The sequence below is a fragment of the Leptodactylus fuscus genome, unplaced genomic scaffold (genome assembly GCF_031893055.1).
Source record: "Leptodactylus fuscus isolate aLepFus1 unplaced genomic scaffold, aLepFus1.hap2 HAP2_SCAFFOLD_369, whole genome shotgun sequence".
Taxonomy (NCBI): Eukaryota; Metazoa; Chordata; class Amphibia; order Anura; family Leptodactylidae; genus Leptodactylus; species Leptodactylus fuscus.
In genome coordinates, this window is record NW_027440392.1 from 64,301 (window position 1) to 80,458 (window position 16,158).

General features: G+C 43.4%; 15 non-coding genes across 15 annotated transcripts; all 15 read left to right on the forward strand.

Moving 5' to 3' along the window:
- Positions 1-126: 126 nt before the first annotated feature.
- On the forward strand, positions 127-317 carry LOC142188001 (U2 spliceosomal RNA). Its single transcript, XR_012712668.1, has one exon. It is a non-coding gene; the product is annotated as a U2 spliceosomal RNA (small nuclear RNA).
- A 613-nt stretch (positions 318-930) lies between these two features.
- Positions 931-1,121, forward strand: LOC142188003 (U2 spliceosomal RNA). The gene has a single exon (XR_012712670.1). It is a non-coding gene; the product is annotated as a U2 spliceosomal RNA (small nuclear RNA).
- Positions 1,122-1,734: 613 nt separating this feature from the next.
- On the forward strand, positions 1,735-1,925 carry LOC142188004 (U2 spliceosomal RNA). Its single transcript, XR_012712671.1, has one exon. It is a non-coding gene; the product is annotated as a U2 spliceosomal RNA (small nuclear RNA).
- A 613-nt stretch (positions 1,926-2,538) lies between these two features.
- Positions 2,539-2,729, forward strand: LOC142188006 (U2 spliceosomal RNA). The gene has a single exon (XR_012712672.1). It is a non-coding gene; the product is annotated as a U2 spliceosomal RNA (small nuclear RNA).
- Positions 2,730-3,342: 613 nt separating this feature from the next.
- Positions 3,343-3,533, forward strand: LOC142188007 (U2 spliceosomal RNA). Its single transcript, XR_012712673.1, has one exon. It is a non-coding gene; the product is annotated as a U2 spliceosomal RNA (small nuclear RNA).
- Positions 3,534-4,146: 613 nt separating this feature from the next.
- LOC142188008 (U2 spliceosomal RNA) lies at positions 4,147-4,337 on the forward strand. The gene has a single exon (XR_012712674.1). It is a non-coding gene; the product is annotated as a U2 spliceosomal RNA (small nuclear RNA).
- Positions 4,338-4,950: 613 nt separating this feature from the next.
- Positions 4,951-5,141, forward strand: LOC142188009 (U2 spliceosomal RNA). The gene has a single exon (XR_012712675.1). It is a non-coding gene; the product is annotated as a U2 spliceosomal RNA (small nuclear RNA).
- Positions 5,142-5,754: 613 nt separating this feature from the next.
- LOC142188010 (U2 spliceosomal RNA) lies at positions 5,755-5,945 on the forward strand. The gene has a single exon (XR_012712676.1). It is a non-coding gene; the product is annotated as a U2 spliceosomal RNA (small nuclear RNA).
- A 609-nt stretch (positions 5,946-6,554) lies between these two features.
- On the forward strand, positions 6,555-6,745 carry LOC142188011 (U2 spliceosomal RNA). Its single transcript, XR_012712677.1, has one exon. It is a non-coding gene; the product is annotated as a U2 spliceosomal RNA (small nuclear RNA).
- A 613-nt stretch (positions 6,746-7,358) lies between these two features.
- On the forward strand, positions 7,359-7,549 carry LOC142188012 (U2 spliceosomal RNA). The gene has a single exon (XR_012712678.1). It is a non-coding gene; the product is annotated as a U2 spliceosomal RNA (small nuclear RNA).
- Positions 7,550-8,162: 613 nt separating this feature from the next.
- On the forward strand, positions 8,163-8,353 carry LOC142188013 (U2 spliceosomal RNA). The gene has a single exon (XR_012712679.1). It is a non-coding gene; the product is annotated as a U2 spliceosomal RNA (small nuclear RNA).
- Positions 8,354-8,966: 613 nt separating this feature from the next.
- On the forward strand, positions 8,967-9,157 carry LOC142188015 (U2 spliceosomal RNA). Its single transcript, XR_012712681.1, has one exon. It is a non-coding gene; the product is annotated as a U2 spliceosomal RNA (small nuclear RNA).
- Positions 9,158-9,770: 613 nt separating this feature from the next.
- On the forward strand, positions 9,771-9,961 carry LOC142188016 (U2 spliceosomal RNA). The gene has a single exon (XR_012712682.1). It is a non-coding gene; the product is annotated as a U2 spliceosomal RNA (small nuclear RNA).
- A 613-nt stretch (positions 9,962-10,574) lies between these two features.
- On the forward strand, positions 10,575-10,765 carry LOC142188017 (U2 spliceosomal RNA). Its single transcript, XR_012712683.1, has one exon. It is a non-coding gene; the product is annotated as a U2 spliceosomal RNA (small nuclear RNA).
- Positions 10,766-11,378: 613 nt separating this feature from the next.
- On the forward strand, positions 11,379-11,569 carry LOC142188018 (U2 spliceosomal RNA). The gene has a single exon (XR_012712684.1). It is a non-coding gene; the product is annotated as a U2 spliceosomal RNA (small nuclear RNA).
- The last annotated feature ends 4,589 nt before the right edge of the window (positions 11,570-16,158 follow it).

Genomic DNA, 16,158 nt, shown 5'->3' on the forward strand with positions numbered 1-16,158 from the left:
CTTCATTAAGGGAAAGGAAAAAAAAACAAAAAAAAAAACAAAATAGGGCTGCAGCAGCATGGTGCACACCTTGAGCGGTGCACAGTGAACACGGAAGGGCGCCAGAACAGGTGCCGAGCGCTTGCCATCGCTTCTCGGCCTTCTGGCTAAGATCAAGTGTAGTATCTGTTCTTATCAGTTTAATATCTGATACGTCCCCTATCTGGGGACCATATATTAAATGGATTTTTAGAACAGGGAGCTGGAATCGGAGCTTGCTCTGTCCACTCCACGCATTGACCTGGTATTGCATTACTTCCAGGATCGGTGCACCCCTTTCCAATTCAGTTGAAAGAAAGAGACAGAGGACTGACCGACCAACAGAGAAGATTGCTGCACCTGGCAAGCTAGCAAAGAGAAAATTGACAGTTGGACGTGGCCTGATGCTGTGACTGACTCTACCTGAAAGGTACTTCATTAATTATTTTCTTTGATTGATTGATTGATTGATTGATTGATTGCAAATGACATTACTGCTGCAAAGTGTCTGATTTGCTGCCATTTTATTCAATTTTAAATGCATTGAATTCTTTTAAAATTTTTGGGCATAAATTTATTTCTGAACTTGCACTTGACCGGACACTTGAATGGGTGTGGTCAAACGGTGGGAGTGGTTTATGCAGATTCGCAAAATTCGGCAAAATCCGCTGGCGTCACAAGATAACATTTGCACATGTCACTTTGCCTTGCACAAAAGTTTTTCTTTTCTTTTTTTTCACTTTTGGTGGCAGGTAGGGAAAACCTGCACAAGCTAATTGATTTCTACTTCATTAAGGGAAAGGAAAAAAAAACAAAAAAAAAAACAAAATAGGGCTGCAGCAGCATGGTGCACACCTTGAGCGGTGCACAGTGAACACGGAAGGGCGCCAGAACAGGTGCCGAGCGCTTGCCATCGCTTCTCGGCCTTCTGGCTAAGATCAAGTGTAGTATCTGTTCTTATCAGTTTAATATCTGATACGTCCCCTATCTGGGGACCATATATTAAATGGATTTTTAGAACAGGGAGCTGGAATCGGAGCTTGCTCTGTCCACTCCACGCATTGACCTGGTATTGCATTACTTCCAGGATCGGTGCACCCCTTTCCAATTCAGTTGAAAGAAAGAGACAGAGGACTGACCGACCAACAGAGAAGATTGCTGCACCTGGCAAGCTAGCAAAGAGAAAATTGACAGTTGGACGTGGCCTGATGCTGTGACTGACTCTACCTGAAAGGTACTTCATTAATTATTTTCTTTGATTGATTGATTGATTGATTGATTGATTGCAAATGACATTACTGCTGCAAAGTGTCTGATTTGCTGCCATTTTATTCAATTTTAAATGCATTGAATTCTTTTAAAATTTTTGGGCATAAATTTATTTCTGAACTTGCACTTGACCGGACACTTGAATGGGTGTGGTCAAACGGTGGGAGTGGTTTATGCAGATTCGCAAAATTCGGCAAAATCCGCTGGCGTCACAAGATAACATTTGCACATGTCACTTTGCCTTGCACAAAAGTTTTTCTTTTCTTTTTTTTCACTTTTGGTGGCAGGTAGGGAAAACCTGCACAAGCTAATTGATTTCTACTTCATTAAGGGAAAGGAAAAAAAAACAAAAAAAAAAACAAAATAGGGCTGCAGCAGCATGGTGCACACCTTGAGCGGTGCACAGTGAACACGGAAGGGCGCCAGAACAGGTGCCGAGCGCTTGCCATCGCTTCTCGGCCTTCTGGCTAAGATCAAGTGTAGTATCTGTTCTTATCAGTTTAATATCTGATACGTCCCCTATCTGGGGACCATATATTAAATGGATTTTTAGAACAGGGAGCTGGAATCGGAGCTTGCTCTGTCCACTCCACGCATTGACCTGGTATTGCATTACTTCCAGGATCGGTGCACCCCTTTCCAATTCAGTTGAAAGAAAGAGACAGAGGACTGACCGACCAACAGAGAAGATTGCTGCACCTGGCAAGCTAGCAAAGAGAAAATTGACAGTTGGACGTGGCCTGATGCTGTGACTGACTCTACCTGAAAGGTACTTCATTAATTATTTTCTTTGATTGATTGATTGATTGATTGATTGATTGCAAATGACATTACTGCTGCAAAGTGTCTGATTTGCTGCCATTTTATTCAATTTTAAATGCATTGAATTCTTTTAAAATTTTTGGGCATAAATTTATTTCTGAACTTGCACTTGACCGGACACTTGAATGGGTGTGGTCAAACGGTGGGAGTGGTTTATGCAGATTCGCAAAATTCGGCAAAATCCGCTGGCGTCACAAGATAACATTTGCACATGTCACTTTGCCTTGCACAAAAGTTTTTCTTTTCTTTTTTTTCACTTTTGGTGGCAGGTAGGGAAAACCTGCACAAGCTAATTGATTTCTACTTCATTAAGGGAAAGGAAAAAAAAACAAAAAAAAAAACAAAATAGGGCTGCAGCAGCATGGTGCACACCTTGAGCGGTGCACAGTGAACACGGAAGGGCGCCAGAACAGGTGCCGAGCGCTTGCCATCGCTTCTCGGCCTTCTGGCTAAGATCAAGTGTAGTATCTGTTCTTATCAGTTTAATATCTGATACGTCCCCTATCTGGGGACCATATATTAAATGGATTTTTAGAACAGGGAGCTGGAATCGGAGCTTGCTCTGTCCACTCCACGCATTGACCTGGTATTGCATTACTTCCAGGATCGGTGCACCCCTTTCCAATTCAGTTGAAAGAAAGAGACAGAGGACTGACCGACCAACAGAGAAGATTGCTGCACCTGGCAAGCTAGCAAAGAGAAAATTGACAGTTGGACGTGGCCTGATGCTGTGACTGACTCTACCTGAAAGGTACTTCATTAATTATTTTCTTTGATTGATTGATTGATTGATTGATTGATTGCAAATGACATTACTGCTGCAAAGTGTCTGATTTGCTGCCATTTTATTCAATTTTAAATGCATTGAATTCTTTTAAAATTTTTGGGCATAAATTTATTTCTGAACTTGCACTTGACCGGACACTTGAATGGGTGTGGTCAAACGGTGGGAGTGGTTTATGCAGATTCGCAAAATTCGGCAAAATCCGCTGGCGTCACAAGATAACATTTGCACATGTCACTTTGCCTTGCACAAAAGTTTTTCTTTTCTTTTTTTTCACTTTTGGTGGCAGGTAGGGAAAACCTGCACAAGCTAATTGATTTCTACTTCATTAAGGGAAAGGAAAAAAAAACAAAAAAAAAAACAAAATAGGGCTGCAGCAGCATGGTGCACACCTTGAGCGGTGCACAGTGAACACGGAAGGGCGCCAGAACAGGTGCCGAGCGCTTGCCATCGCTTCTCGGCCTTCTGGCTAAGATCAAGTGTAGTATCTGTTCTTATCAGTTTAATATCTGATACGTCCCCTATCTGGGGACCATATATTAAATGGATTTTTAGAACAGGGAGCTGGAATCGGAGCTTGCTCTGTCCACTCCACGCATTGACCTGGTATTGCATTACTTCCAGGATCGGTGCACCCCTTTCCAATTCAGTTGAAAGAAAGAGACAGAGGACTGACCGACCAACAGAGAAGATTGCTGCACCTGGCAAGCTAGCAAAGAGAAAATTGACAGTTGGACGTGGCCTGATGCTGTGACTGACTCTACCTGAAAGGTACTTCATTAATTATTTTCTTTGATTGATTGATTGATTGATTGATTGATTGCAAATGACATTACTGCTGCAAAGTGTCTGATTTGCTGCCATTTTATTCAATTTTAAATGCATTGAATTCTTTTAAAATTTTTGGGCATAAATTTATTTCTGAACTTGCACTTGACCGGACACTTGAATGGGTGTGGTCAAACGGTGGGAGTGGTTTATGCAGATTCGCAAAATTCGGCAAAATCCGCTGGCGTCACAAGATAACATTTGCACATGTCACTTTGCCTTGCACAAAAGTTTTTCTTTTCTTTTTTTTCACTTTTGGTGGCAGGTAGGGAAAACCTGCACAAGCTAATTGATTTCTACTTCATTAAGGGAAAGGAAAAAAAAACAAAAAAAAAAACAAAATAGGGCTGCAGCAGCATGGTGCACACCTTGAGCGGTGCACAGTGAACACGGAAGGGCGCCAGAACAGGTGCCGAGCGCTTGCCATCGCTTCTCGGCCTTCTGGCTAAGATCAAGTGTAGTATCTGTTCTTATCAGTTTAATATCTGATACGTCCCCTATCTGGGGACCATATATTAAATGGATTTTTAGAACAGGGAGCTGGAATCGGAGCTTGCTCTGTCCACTCCACGCATTGACCTGGTATTGCATTACTTCCAGGATCGGTGCACCCCTTTCCAATTCAGTTGAAAGAAAGAGACAGAGGACTGACCGACCAACAGAGAAGATTGCTGCACCTGGCAAGCTAGCAAAGAGAAAATTGACAGTTGGACGTGGCCTGATGCTGTGACTGACTCTACCTGAAAGGTACTTCATTAATTATTTTCTTTGATTGATTGATTGATTGATTGATTGATTGCAAATGACATTACTGCTGCAAAGTGTCTGATTTGCTGCCATTTTATTCAATTTTAAATGCATTGAATTCTTTTAAAATTTTTGGGCATAAATTTATTTCTGAACTTGCACTTGACCGGACACTTGAATGGGTGTGGTCAAACGGTGGGAGTGGTTTATGCAGATTCGCAAAATTCGGCAAAATCCGCTGGCGTCACAAGATAACATTTGCACATGTCACTTTGCCTTGCACAAAAGTTTTTCTTTTCTTTTTTTTCACTTTTGGTGGCAGGTAGGGAAAACCTGCACAAGCTAATTGATTTCTACTTCATTAAGGGAAAGGAAAAAAAAACAAAAAAAAAAACAAAATAGGGCTGCAGCAGCATGGTGCACACCTTGAGCGGTGCACAGTGAACACGGAAGGGCGCCAGAACAGGTGCCGAGCGCTTGCCATCGCTTCTCGGCCTTCTGGCTAAGATCAAGTGTAGTATCTGTTCTTATCAGTTTAATATCTGATACGTCCCCTATCTGGGGACCATATATTAAATGGATTTTTAGAACAGGGAGCTGGAATCGGAGCTTGCTCTGTCCACTCCACGCATTGACCTGGTATTGCATTACTTCCAGGATCGGTGCACCCCTTTCCAATTCAGTTGAAAGAAAGAGACAGAGGACTGACCGACCAACAGAGAAGATTGCTGCACCTGGCAAGCTAGCAAAGAGAAAATTGACAGTTGGACGTGGCCTGATGCTGTGACTGACTCTACCTGAAAGGTACTTCATTAATTATTTTCTTTGATTGATTGATTGATTGATTGATTGATTGCAAATGACATTACTGCTGCAAAGTGTCTGATTTGCTGCCATTTTATTCAATTTTAAATGCATTGAATTCTTTTAAAATTTTTGGGCATAAATTTATTTCTGAACTTGCACTTGACCGGACACTTGAATGGGTGTGGTCAAACGGTGGGAGTGGTTTATGCAGATTCGCAAAATTCGGCAAAATCCGCTGGCGTCACAAGATAACATTTGCACATGTCACTTTGCCTTGCACAAAAGTTTTTCTTTTCTTTTTTTTCACTTTTGGTGGCAGGTAGGGAAAACCTGCACAAGCTAATTGATTTCTACTTCATTAAGGGAAAGGAAAAAAAAACAAAAAAAAAAACAAAATAGGGCTGCAGCAGCATGGTGCACACCTTGAGCGGTGCACAGTGAACACGGAAGGGCGCCAGAACAGGTGCCGAGCGCTTGCCATCGCTTCTCGGCCTTCTGGCTAAGATCAAGTGTAGTATCTGTTCTTATCAGTTTAATATCTGATACGTCCCCTATCTGGGGACCATATATTAAATGGATTTTTAGAACAGGGAGCTGGAATCGGAGCTTGCTCTGTCCACTCCACGCATTGACCTGGTATTGCATTACTTCCAGGATCGGTGCACCCCTTTCCAATTCAGTTGAAAGAAAGAGACAGAGGACTGACCGACCAACAGAGAAGATTGCTGCACCTGGCAAGCTAGCAAAGAGAAAATTGACAGTTGGACGTGGCCTGATGCTGTGACTGACTCTACCTGAAAGGTACTTCATTAATTATTTTCATTGATTGATTGATTGATTGATTGATTGCAAATGACATTACTGCTGCAAAGTGTCTGATTTGCTGCCATTTTATTCAATTTTAAATGCATTGAATTCTTTTAAAATTTTTGGGCATAAATTTATTTCTGAACTTGCACTTGACCGGACACTTGAATGGGTGTGGTCAAACGGTGGGAGTGGTTTATGCAGATTCGCAAAATTCGGCAAAATCCGCTGGCGTCACAAGATAACATTTGCACATGTCACTTTGCCTTGCACAAAAGTTTTTCTTTTCTTTTTTTTCACTTTTGGTGGCAGGTAGGGAAAACCTGCACAAGCTAATTGATTTCTACTTCATTAAGGGAAAGGAAAAAAAAACAAAAAAAAAAACAAAATAGGGCTGCAGCAGCATGGTGCACACCTTGAGCGGTGCACAGTGAACACGGAAGGGCGCCAGAACAGGTGCCGAGCGCTTGCCATCGCTTCTCGGCCTTCTGGCTAAGATCAAGTGTAGTATCTGTTCTTATCAGTTTAATATCTGATACGTCCCCTATCTGGGGACCATATATTAAATGGATTTTTAGAACAGGGAGCTGGAATCGGAGCTTGCTCTGTCCACTCCACGCATTGACCTGGTATTGCATTACTTCCAGGATCGGTGCACCCCTTTCCAATTCAGTTGAAAGAAAGAGACAGAGGACTGACCGACCAACAGAGAAGATTGCTGCACCTGGCAAGCTAGCAAAGAGAAAATTGACAGTTGGACGTGGCCTGATGCTGTGACTGACTCTACCTGAAAGGTACTTCATTAATTATTTTCTTTGATTGATTGATTGATTGATTGATTGATTGCAAATGACATTACTGCTGCAAAGTGTCTGATTTGCTGCCATTTTATTCAATTTTAAATGCATTGAATTCTTTTAAAATTTTTGGGCATAAATTTATTTCTGAACTTGCACTTGACCGGACACTTGAATGGGTGTGGTCAAACGGTGGGAGTGGTTTATGCAGATTCGCAAAATTCGGCAAAATCCGCTGGCGTCACAAGATAACATTTGCACATGTCACTTTGCCTTGCACAAAAGTTTTTCTTTTCTTTTTTTTCACTTTTGGTGGCAGGTAGGGAAAACCTGCACAAGCTAATTGATTTCTACTTCATTAAGGGAAAGGAAAAAAAAACAAAAAAAAAAACAAAATAGGGCTGCAGCAGCATGGTGCACACCTTGAGCGGTGCACAGTGAACACGGAAGGGCGCCAGAACAGGTGCCGAGCGCTTGCCATCGCTTCTCGGCCTTCTGGCTAAGATCAAGTGTAGTATCTGTTCTTATCAGTTTAATATCTGATACGTCCCCTATCTGGGGACCATATATTAAATGGATTTTTAGAACAGGGAGCTGGAATCGGAGCTTGCTCTGTCCACTCCACGCATTGACCTGGTATTGCATTACTTCCAGGATCGGTGCACCCCTTTCCAATTCAGTTGAAAGAAAGAGACAGAGGACTGACCGACCAACAGAGAAGATTGCTGCACCTGGCAAGCTAGCAAAGAGAAAATTGACAGTTGGACGTGGCCTGATGCTGTGACTGACTCTACCTGAAAGGTACTTCATTAATTATTTTCTTTGATTGATTGATTGATTGATTGATTGATTGCAAATGACATTACTGCTGCAAAGTGTCTGATTTGCTGCCATTTTATTCAATTTTAAATGCATTGAATTCTTTTAAAATTTTTGGGCATAAATTTATTTCTGAACTTGCACTTGACCGGACACTTGAATGGGTGTGGTCAAACGGTGGGAGTGGTTTATGCAGATTCGCAAAATTCGGCAAAATCCGCTGGCGTCACAAGATAACATTTGCACATGTCACTTTGCCTTGCACAAAAGTTTTTCTTTTCTTTTTTTTCACTTTTGGTGGCAGGTAGGGAAAACCTGCACAAGCTAATTGATTTCTACTTCATTAAGGGAAAGGAAAAAAAAACAAAAAAAAAAACAAAATAGGGCTGCAGCAGCATGGTGCACACCTTGAGCGGTGCACAGTGAACACGGAAGGGCGCCAGAACAGGTGCCGAGCGCTTGCCATCGCTTCTCGGCCTTCTGGCTAAGATCAAGTGTAGTATCTGTTCTTATCAGTTTAATATCTGATACGTCCCCTATCTGGGGACCATATATTAAATGGATTTTTAGAACAGGGAGCTGGAATCGGAGCTTGCTCTGTCCACTCCACGCATTGACCTGGTATTGCATTACTTCCAGGATCGGTGCACCCCTTTCCAATTCAGTTGAAAGAAAGAGACAGAGGACTGACCGACCAACAGAGAAGATTGCTGCACCTGGCAAGCTAGCAAAGAGAAAATTGACAGTTGGACGTGGCCTGATGCTGTGACTGACTCTACCTGAAAGGTACTTCATTAATTATTTTCTTTGATTGATTGATTGATTGATTGATTGATTGCAAATGACATTACTGCTGCAAAGTGTCTGATTTGCTGCCATTTTATTCAATTTTAAATGCATTGAATTCTTTTAAAATTTTTGGGCATAAATTTATTTCTGAACTTGCACTTGACCGGACACTTGAATGGGTGTGGTCAAACGGTGGGAGTGGTTTATGCAGATTCGCAAAATTCGGCAAAATCCGCTGGCGTCACAAGATAACATTTGCACATGTCACTTTGCCTTGCACAAAAGTTTTTCTTTTCTTTTTTTTCACTTTTGGTGGCAGGTAGGGAAAACCTGCACAAGCTAATTGATTTCTACTTCATTAAGGGAAAGGAAAAAAAAACAAAAAAAAAAACAAAATAGGGCTGCAGCAGCATGGTGCACACCTTGAGCGGTGCACAGTGAACACGGAAGGGCGCCAGAACAGGTGCCGAGCGCTTGCCATCGCTTCTCGGCCTTCTGGCTAAGATCAAGTGTAGTATCTGTTCTTATCAGTTTAATATCTGATACGTCCCCTATCTGGGGACCATATATTAAATGGATTTTTAGAACAGGGAGCTGGAATCGGAGCTTGCTCTGTCCACTCCACGCATTGACCTGGTATTGCATTACTTCCAGGATCGGTGCACCCCTTTCCAATTCAGTTGAAAGAAAGAGACAGAGGACTGACCGACCAACAGAGAAGATTGCTGCACCTGGCAAGCTAGCAAAGAGAAAATTGACAGTTGGACGTGGCCTGATGCTGTGACTGACTCTACCTGAAAGGTACTTCATTAATTATTTTCTTTGATTGATTGATTGATTGATTGATTGATTGCAAATGACATTACTGCTGCAAAGTGTCTGATTTGCTGCCATTTTATTCAATTTTAAATGCATTGAATTCTTTTAAAATTTTTGGGCATAAATTTATTTCTGAACTTGCACTTGACCGGACACTTGAATGGGTGTGGTCAAACGGTGGGAGTGGTTTATGCAGATTCGCAAAATTCGGCAAAATCCGCTGGCGTCACAAGATAACATTTGCACATGTCACTTTGCCTTGCACAAAAGTTTTTCTTTTCTTTTTTTTCACTTTTGGTGGCAGGTAGGGAAAACCTGCACAAGCTAATTGATTTCTACTTCATTAAGGGAAAGGAAAAAAAAACAAAAAAAAAAACAAAATAGGGCTGCAGCAGCATGGTGCACACCTTGAGCGGTGCACAGTGAACACGGAAGGGCGCCAGAACAGGTGCCGAGCGCTTGCCATCGCTTCTCGGCCTTCTGGCTAAGATCAAGTGTAGTATCTGTTCTTATCAGTTTAATATCTGATACGTCCCCTATCTGGGGACCATATATTAAATGGATTTTTAGAACAGGGAGCTGGAATCGGAGCTTGCTCTGTCCACTCCACGCATTGACCTGGTATTGCATTACTTCCAGGATCGGTGCACCCCTTTCCAATTCAGTTGAAAGAAAGAGACAGAGGACTGACCGACCAACAGAGAAGATTGCTGCACCTGGCAAGCTAGCAAAGAGAAAATTGACAGTTGGACGTGGCCTGATGCTGTGACTGACTCTACCTGAAAGGTACTTCATTAATTATTTTCTTTGATTGATTGATTGATTGATTGATTGATTGCAAATGACATTACTGCTGCAAAGTGTCTGATTTGCTGCCATTTTATTCAATTTTAAATGCATTGAATTCTTTTAAAATTTTTGGGCATAAATTTATTTCTGAACTTGCACTTGACCGGACACTTGAATGGGTGTGGTCAAACGGTGGGAGTGGTTTATGCAGATTCGCAAAATTCGGCAAAATCCGCTGGCGTCACAAGATAACATTTGCACATGTCACTTTGCCTTGCACAAAAGTTTTTCTTTTCTTTTTTTTCACTTTTGGTGGCAGGTAGGGAAAACCTGCACAAGCTAATTGATTTCTACTTCATTAAGGGAAAGGAAAAAAAAACAAAAAAAAAAACAAAATAGGGCTGCAGCAGCATGGTGCACACCTTGAGCGGTGCACAGTGAACACGGAAGGGCGCCAGAACAGGTGCCGAGCGCTTGCCATCGCTTCTCGGCCTTCTGGCTAAGATCAAGTGTAGTATCTGTTCTTATCAGTTTAATATCTGATACGTCCCCTATCTGGGGACCATATATTAAATGGATTTTTAGAACAGGGAGCTGGAATCGGAGCTTGCTCTGTCCACTCCACGCATTGACCTGGTATTGCATTACTTCCAGGATCGGTGCACCCCTTTCCAATTCAGTTGAAAGAAAGAGACAGAGGACTGACCGACCAACAGAGAAGATTGCTGCACCTGGCAAGCTAGCAAAGAGAAAATTGACAGTTGGACGTGGCCTGATGCTGTGACTGACTCTACCTGAAAGGTACTTCATTAATTATTTTCTTTGATTGATTGATTGATTGATTGATTGATTGCAAATGACATTACTGCTGCAAAGTGTCTGATTTGCTGCCATTTTATTCAATTTTAAATGCATTGAATTCTTTTAAAATTTTTGGGCATAAATTTATTTCTGAACTTGCACTTGACCGGACACTTGAATGGGTGTGGTCAAACGGTGGGAGTGGTTTATGCAGATTCGCAAAATTCGGCAAAATCCGCTGGCGTCACAAGATAACATTTGCACATGTCACTTTGCCTTGCACAAAAGTTTTTCTTTTCTTTTTTTTCACTTTTGGTGGCAGGTAGGGAAAACCTGCACAAGCTAATTGATTTCTACTTCATTAAGGGAAAGGAAAAAAAAACAAAAAAAAAAACAAAATAGGGCTGCAGCAGCATGGTGCACACCTTGAGCGGTGCACAGTGAACACGGAAGGGCGCCAGAACAGGTGCCGAGCGCTTGCCATCGCTTCTCGGCCTTCTGGCTAAGATCAAGTGTAGTATCTGTTCTTATCAGTTTAATATCTGATACGTCCCCTATCTGGGGACCATATATTAAATGGATTTTTAGAACAGGGAGCTGGAATCGGAGCTTGCTCTGTCCACTCCACGCATTGACCTGGTATTGCATTACTTCCAGGATCGGTGCACCCCTTTCCAATTCAGTTGAAAGAAAGAGACAGAGGACTGACCGACCAACAGAGAAGATTGCTGCACCTGGCAAGCTAGCAAAGAGAAAATTGACAGTTGGACGTGGCCTGATGCTGTGACTGACTCTACCTGAAAGGTACTTCATTAATTATTTTCTTTGATTGATTGATTGATTGATTGATTGATTGCAAATGACATTACTGCTGCAAAGTGTCTGATTTGCTGCCATTTTATTCAATTTTAAATGCATTGAATTCTTTTAAAATTTTTGGGCATAAATTTATTTCTGAACTTGCACTTGACCGGACACTTGAATGGGTGTGGTCAAACGGTGGGAGTGGTTTATGCAGATTCGCAAAATTCGGCAAAATCCGCTGGCGTCACAAGATAACATTTGCACATGTCACTTTGCCTTGCACAAAAGTTTTTCTTTTCTTTTTTTTCACTTTTGGTGGCAGGTAGGGAAAACCTGCACAAGCTAATTGATTTCTACTTCATTAAGGGAAAGGAAAAAAAAACAAAAAAAAAAACAAAATAGGGCTGCAGCAGCATGGTGCACACCTTGAGCGGTGCACAGTGAACACGGAAGGGCGCCAGAACAGGTGCCGAGCGCTTGCCATCGCTTCTCGGCCTTCTGGCAAAGATCAAGTGATTTGTCTGTTCAGTGGCAAGTTATTTGGTCCAAGTCAGTGCGACAGGCCCTCTTAGGTACCCTCCCCCTCGGCCTGGTGGGATCGTCCGGGTTCATTGCCCGGACTTCACCCACCTGCTGCTATAGGGGGGGAGGATTAGTCCTGAGAGGAACGAGGAGGGATCCCCCAGTGAGCTCTCTTTTGAGTCCTTAGTGGCTAAAGAGAAACATTTTGTTGCGTTGGTTGCGGTAACCGGTTGCGGACATGGACAGGCCTTTTAAACAAGTGCCTGAATATGTCCGCATCCCAAATTCCCTGAGGATCCACCTCAGTGGAGCTGAGACTGGAGGCCGTCCAGTTGTTTTTGTGGTAGAAAAGGTGTTGGAGGGCGTCCTCCAAGTACATAGGCGTAATGTCCTGGCCATGCAGGACTACCAGAAAAGAGGGGACTATGACATTACTTTTAATGGCCCGGAATATTACAAAACTGCCTTAGGCATGGCCCGTTTACACCGCCAGAAATTAGCTGATATGGGCGTTGATGTGCTACTGCACCATGGCGAGAGAACCATACTAACTCTTAAAATGTACTCCCCATTAGTGCCTGATGATGTAGTAATAAGGTTTGTTAAATTCTTTTTTCTAGACGTGGAATTCCTTGGATCCGTCGAAAATGAATGCGGCATATGGTGCGTCAAGTGGCGGTTCTCAGTCAATTTAAAGATGGGCGAGGATGGACGACCACTACTCCCACCCGCCCGGTTCCGACTCGGTACGGTGAATGGCGACCTCTTTTATAAGGGGATGCAGCCCTTCTGCAGGAGCTGTGGGAAGTACGGCCACACCAAAGAAAGCTGCAATGTTACCTGTCGAAATTGCGGCGGCACTGACCACCAGATGAAGAACTGTGAAAGCGACAGGCGCTGCAATTTCTGCCAGCAGGTGGGACACCTGTACAGGGAATGCCCCCACAACAAATGTGCCGGAGATGACACGTCAGCTGAGCCTGGCCCGGAGGGAGAGGAAAAGGAGGAGGAGAGGAAGGAAGAGTCACCAATGGAGACCACAGGTGAAGAACCAGAGGTGCCCCCGGCCCCCCCAGAGGTACCGCCTGATCCCCCGGAGACCCCACCGGCCCGCCAGGGGGGGGAGCAAATGGAGACTGCTGGAACAGAGTCTGCCGAGTTGGTGAGCATGGTCATTGCAGATACCCCGAGGGTAGGGACCAGGATTGTATTTGAGGAGGGCGAAGCTGTAGACCTGGGGCCAAAAAAACTCAAAAAGTCTGCCTCGCAGGGTACTAAGGGTGCTGGGAAGACCCATAGTGGCAGCGGGCCTAAGAGGTCGGAAAGCCAGCCAGCGCCCGACTCAGGGTCCAAGTCCGGGTCAAAGAGAGGGATAGGTATGGGCATTCTCAGAGATCCTAGGTTCCATTACGGGGATGAGGGGGTGGTGTCGCCCAGGGGAGTGGGCGTGTCGGGTGAGACTGGTGTGCCCGCCCCAGGTGATGCTGTCCCTGACCCGTACGAAATGGTAAACACACCGCCATGTGCGCAGCCCCCCCCTCCCGTAGATCAGCCGGGTGAAAGCCCGAGGGAGGAAGGGGGGTCCCCGGGTAGACCACCTGACTCATACGAAATGGATCTGAATGCCCAGTCCCTGGAGGCCCTAGTGGACCTGTGGCCAAACATTGACGCGAGATCCCGTAGCGGGGTTATCTGCGGTTTTGACGATGCTAGCTCCCTCTCCTTTTCCCCCAGGTCTGACCTGAGTGGGGAAGATTGCCAGATAGTGAGGCGGGCTGGTGGGTCAGAAGATTAGCATACAGAAACCAGGAAGTCTTCCTTGGGATGAAGTATCGTTGTTTTTTTCGTGTGAACTATAACCTCTCCTTCTCTCCTCATGGCAGTCCTGAAGGGCATTACACTAAATATAAGGAGCGCCAGCAGCAGAAGGAGGCGTGCGGCTTTAATGAATTATCTTTCACTTTTATCGGCATCAGTGTTTTTCCTGCAGGAGTGCAGCATCCCCCACCGTTCAAACTACGAAATCTACGAAAGAGACTGGATCTATGGTTCGTCTGCGTGGTCCGGGTCTAACGAGCCCGGATCCGCCGGGGTCGCCATTCTTTTTAGGGGAAACATTCAAATTGATTTTATCCAAGAAATTTTACCTGGTAGGATTTTATTGGTTAAAGCTTTTATTGACGGCACTAGATGGCAGTTTTTAAATTTTTATGCTTCCCCCAACAGAGACGACAGGGCAAGGATGATGGAGGTATTACAACTGCATATAAATTCTGCTGAACCCCTCATCCTTGCCGGGGATTTTAACACCGTCCTCAAGGGTGAGCGCCGGCTGACAAGCAGCAATAGTCGCAACTACGATAAAACCTCCGGTATGCTCAAAAACATAATCATTGACAATAATTTAACAGACGTGTACAAAACTTGTAACAGGGGCATACCGGAGGAAGCCGGCGCCACCTGGAGCAACGCAACCTGTAGTTCTAGAATCGATTTTGTTTTATGCTCTGAGGACGTACTGCCATCTAGTTGCGAGGTTTTAGCCAATGTTTTTTCTGACCATAAAATGATATGTTTTACTGTGAATCTTAATAATAATCATTTTAGAGGTTTTAGGTCTTGGAAATTGAATGTTTCCCTGCTAGACGATCCACGGGTGGCAGAAGATTTTAAAAGGTTTTATGCGGTCTGCAGGCGGCAAAGAAATCCCCAGTCCTCCATCGTAGCCTGGTGGGAAGACACAAAAAAGAAAATTCGTAAGTTTTTTATCAAATGGGGAAAAAAGATCGCAAAGGAAAACAGGGCTTTTTATGACAATTTAAACACCCGCTTGCAGACCTTTTACTATTTTAAAAACCATGGCCTTGATATGGAACACGAGATTTTAATTCTGAAGGAAGAAATTAGAAAATGTCTGGAAAAGAAAGGGAAGGAGATTATCTTCCGCTCCCGTATTAAGCACATAGAACAAAATGAAACGTGTTCCAGATATTTTTTTAAAAAGGCAAACGGTAAAAAAGAGTGCATCTCAGAAATTGATGGTGAATCTAATATCCAAAATATTTTAAAAAAGGTACATGGTTTTTATTCTAACCTTTTTAGTGCTAAGCCCGTGGATCAGTCTTTTTTAGATGACTCGCTGAAAGAAATTACAGCAGTTTTAGACCCTGTCTCACAAAACTTTTTATCCCGAGAGCCCAATGAGAGGGAAATTTTAGACGCTATTAAAAGCTTTAAGACGGGGAAGGTGCCCGGACTGGATGGTATGCCTGTCGAATTTTATGTAAAGTTTTATGAAGTTTTAAAGGATGACCTTTTTACTTTGTTTTTAGAGGTTTTTAGATCCAAGCAGATCCCGGGGTCCTGGAAAAGAGGTGTGGTAACTTTGATATATAAAAAAGGAGAAAAAAGTGATTTAAAAAATTGGAGGCCAATCACACTCCTAAACACGGATTATAAAATCATGGCTAAGCTGTGTGCTACCCGCCTCAAAAACATCGCCGCTAAAATAATTCACGGAAACCAGGTATGTGCAATCCCGGGGCGCAACATCTGGGAGAACCTTAATTTAATAAAGGACGTGATAGAGGATACTAAGAGCCGCAGAGGTCATTTGGCAATACTTTCCATAGACTTTGAAAAAGCCTTCGACAGAGTGTCGCATTTTTATTTGTTTAAGGTTTTAGAGAAGATGGGCATACCTGAAGGTTTTTTATTATCGCTACGGGCTTTTTATGACTGTTGTACTAGCCAAGTTTTAATCAATGGTTTTAAAACAGAGGAATTTTTTTTAGAATCAGGGGTAAAACAGGGGTGTCCCTTGTCCCCACTGCTTTTTATTTGTGCGTTAGAGCCTCTTTTAAGTGTAATACGCAAAGACAAGCAGATCCATGGCGTCCCCCTCCCAGGGGGGGCGGGGGTCGAGGCTAAAGCAGT